The sequence below is a fragment of the Dasypus novemcinctus genome, chromosome 6, assembly GCF_030445035.2.
Source record: "Dasypus novemcinctus isolate mDasNov1 chromosome 6, mDasNov1.1.hap2, whole genome shotgun sequence".
NCBI lineage: Eukaryota > Metazoa > Chordata > Mammalia > Cingulata > Dasypodidae > Dasypus > Dasypus novemcinctus.
Window position 1 is genome coordinate 53,108,121 of NC_080678.1, and position 4,122 is coordinate 53,112,242.

Sequence of the window (4,122 nt, forward strand, 5' to 3'; positions counted from 1 at the left end):
ACAGCGATAAGAATAATACCTACTTCTTGGCAGGGTGGGGATCCCAGCTCTCCTGAGGAGTAAATAAAATCACTTCAAGTAAAGCTCTTAGCTAGCGCCTAGCACCTGATAGGCAGACATTACCTGCTGGCTTTGCTATATTATTTTTCCCATTTAATGCTTAAGACAGCCTCATGAAATGGCTTCTACTACTACTCCCATTTGGAGGGATAAGAAAACCAGAGCTTGGAAGGAGTGAACTGCTGGCCACACCCTCAGAGATAGAAGAGGCAAAGCCGAGACTGGGAGTGGTCGCTGGCTCCAAACCTTTTGTCCCAAGCCTCTATTCTCTGAGCGTCCTGTGCGTCCCTTGTCAGTCCCGCGGTCAAACGCGGGGCTTGTTTATGCAGATCCGGGGGTCTCCATTACCGACCTCCCTCCGTGTGCTCAGCGTCGCTCAGTCCGGGGGCGTAAAAGAGAGGGGATGCGGGCGGCCCCACAGCGGGTTCTCTGGGTCGAGGTTTTGGGGAAGGGGCTGGAGGGCACGGGGCAGGGTGGCGCCGCGAAGCCTGGCACAGGAAGGTCAGGGTAGCGCGACATCATCTGCTCTTTCACCAGCCTCCTGGGAAGCGTCAGGACCGCCCGCATCATTCTCTGGAGGAATGAAGTGGGCGGTTTACTGATTTCATTGCTTACACCCCAATTTGAGCACCGGCTCTGTGTGTTAAATCTAATTAAAAATTTTTATTTTATTTTATTTATTATTTTTTAACTTTAAAAGGAAGCTCTGCAGCCGGGGCCGCTTTCCAGGGCCTCTGTGCCCCGGGATTCCAGCAGCTGCTCGTGTGCGCCCCGGGGGCGCCGCGAAGGGTCGACTCTCAGGCTCGGGCAGCGGGACCTACCCTGCGAGTCTGCGCGCAGCGGGTTCTGGAGTTTGCTGCGACCAGGGCGGGAAAGGCCGTCTCGGAGACGCTGAGACCGACCGGCCGCTGGTCCTGTCCCATTTCCTGCGCTGATTGCCCCACGGGCGCCCGGGGAACCCGGATCCTTCTGCGGAAGGCGAGTTTCGCCGCTAGTCGCTGCTTGGAGCTACAATTAAGGCTGCGTAGAGCTGAAAAGATCCGAAATACAGAAGGTACGTCGCTTTTAAAAGTTTTTTTTTTTTTTTTCAAATCTCAGTCATGTTTGAGTCTTTATGAAAACACACGTGCAGTTGCACGCGTTCAAAAGTACAAGTGATTCTTTATTGGGTACCAAAGGGGACTTTCCGTTTGTTTTGAAAATAGTCTCTGTTGCTTGGGTTGGTGATGACACAGGTGAATTGAGTTGTCAAAACGGAGGGCAACTCTACACTGAAGATCTCTGCATTGCGTGCAAATTGTACGTCAGTTGAAAAGGACAGAAAATGTCAACTGCACGGATATGAAAAGTTAGCGTGCATATGTAAAAGACCATTCAGGCAGCTTTAGGGGTGTGTGTTTATAGCCCTGCTCATTTGCGGGGTTACCTCCTCATCCAGCTCTGCGCAGCCAGGAAAGGGGGAGAAAACGCGGCTGACATCATTGGGGGTGGGGGCGCATGTCCCCAAAAAACCGGCGGGACGCGCGGGCAGCAGCAGCCTGGCCCGCCCCACCATGAGCCACTGGAACAGCTCCGACGCCCAGGTCCTCTGCGGCTCGGGCCAGCTGTTCCTGCAGCCCCTCTGGGACCGCTTGAGAAGCCGGGGGGCCTTCCTGCAGTCTCCGTTCTTCCCGGTCATCTTTTCCATCATCACCTACGTGGGCTTCTGCCTGCCGTTCGTGCTGCTGGACGCCGTGTGCCCCTGGGTGCCCGCGCTGCGGCGCTACAAGATCCACCCCGACCTCTCGCCGTGGGCGCGGCAGCTGCTGCCTTGCCTGGGGCAGACGCTCTACGAGCACGCGGTGTTCGTGCTGCCCGCGACGCTGCTGCTCTGGGCCCGCAGCCCCCCAGCCTGCCCGCCGACGCTCCCGCGGTGCTGGAGCTGACGCGCCACGTCGTGGTCTGCCTGCTGCTCTTAGACGCTGAGCTCTTCGTGTGGCACCTGCTGCGCCACACGGTGCCCTGGCTGCACCGCACCTTCCACAAGGTGCATCACCAGAACGTGTCCTCTTTCGCGCTGGCCACGCAGGACATGAGCGTGGGGGAGCTGTTTTCCCTGGGCTTGTTCGACATGGTGAACGTGGTGCTGCTCGGGTGCCACCCGCTCACCGTCCTGGTGTTCCACGTGGTCAACATCTGGCTGTCCGTGGAGGACCACTCGGGCTACGACTTCCCCTGGTCCACGCACAGACTGGTGCCTGTCGGGTGGTACGGGGGGGTAGCGCCACGACCCGCATCACTCCCGCTTTAACTGCAACTTCGCACCTTCCTTCACACACTGGGACAAAATGCTGGGGACGCTGCAGTCTGCTTACGCCAAGTAGCTGCGTGCCTGGCAGGGGTGGTGCCCTCTCAGACCCGGGATGGCTGTGCGTTTCACTCTTGCATCAGGAGAAGAACACTAAGCTGTGTCTCTTTTTATGCATCAAAAAAGAACATGAATTTCTTAACTGATGGAAACCGTTGTAGATAAAATCTGATCTATTTTTGCTACCTGGAAAGTAATTTATACCATGTTTGTATATCAAAGCAATTGTATTCTAGGTGTCGCATTCTAGCTCATTTCAATAGTTTTTATTCCTAGATATGAGTTAGATAATCATTACTGGCATATTTACATCATCTCTAAAATGATTTGTTTGTAGAACAAGGAATGTCCTAGGTTTGAAAGTGTCCTAGAATCAGACTGAGAGAATATATTTTAACAGAGGATCTGGCCTCTGACTTTATAAGCTGTGAAATATGTTCCTGCTGGGAGTGACCAAGATTATAGTAATTTTTTCTATTTTTTTCATAGAAATGTATATTTATATGAAAAATGTTATTTGTGCTTTAACAAAACATGAACAAAACAAGTTCTGACTCCTGTTTCACCGACGTTTTGACTGATAAAAAGTACAGAAGGAAGAGGGAGATGGAGTGGGGTGTCCTTCAGAGCCTAGAGCAACTGTCCATGGGGGTTGGCGTCGTATGGGTGGTTGTAGGCCTGGGCTGTCCATTTTGGTCTAAAGATTGCACAGAGGGAGAAACAGCAAGTATTTGTATTTCCTATTGTTCTGAATACTTTTTAGCTGCTTTCTGCCTAAGGGGCAAGTTATAGACTTGATCTGGAAAGTTTTAGAAAGAGACTGACACTGGGCAGCCATCTGATTGTTTTGTTCGGGTGGAGAGAGCATGTTGGGGAGGGAGGTGAAGAGAATTATAAAAACACCTTGCTTTTCAAAACAGATAAGTCAAATGTGTGCATTAGACTTGTAAGCCTCTTTTCATGAAGCCAGCATCCTTGGATAATGCAAACGATCACTGAATTCAGTGGGTCTGCAATCCAGGATTTTGTATTTTCAACTTTCATAATTAAGATATCATTCAAAATGCATATCTCTCTTTTAAAGAAAGGAGAAGTAATGATGTAGTGAAATTTGGCCCCAGATCCCCAATTCCTCATCTGTTAAAGATGTTTCCAAGATGTTCTCGTGGTTTACTCTTGACTGTAAATATCTCTTACAGAGGACACATACATCACACAGCACACAGTACATCTGGATGGTGCCTAATTGTTTTCACTTCAACATGTGAATGTAGCTTATTTTGTGGAAAGTTGGAAGTTAAGATAGAAAAGTGTAAATAAGGCCAGTTTGTAGCTCAGCTTATTCCTTATGATCCAAACTATCTTGTTTCAAGGTGAAGAAGTCCATGTAAAATCCTGGTCTCCACAGTCTGCCATTGAGTCTCCTTAGAAATATGTTTAGGCCCTACTGTTGTAGAGAAGTGGGGTGCACGTGGTATTGAAGGCCAGGACACGAGAACTCTGAGAAGGAAGTTGGTTTATTTCGACTGGCCGGACTCGGCAGACTCCTGTCCTAATAATAACCAAGCCCCGAATAGCATTTTTGGGGCCCTTTTATACAGAGGTTTAAGATTAGGGAGACAAAAGGTGATGATATGCAAACAGACCTTTGGTTAGTTTCTTCAGTGTTTGATCTGAGGATCAGATAGGTTATTTCCCCCAGGTGAGTTACATAT

General features: G+C 50.0%; 1 pseudogene; it reads left to right on the forward strand.

The window, feature by feature from the left end:
* The first annotated feature begins 1,613 nt into the window (after positions 1-1,613).
* Positions 1,614-2,502, forward strand: LOC101433794 (cholesterol 25-hydroxylase-like; annotated as a pseudogene).
* The last annotated feature ends 1,620 nt before the right edge of the window (positions 2,503-4,122 follow it).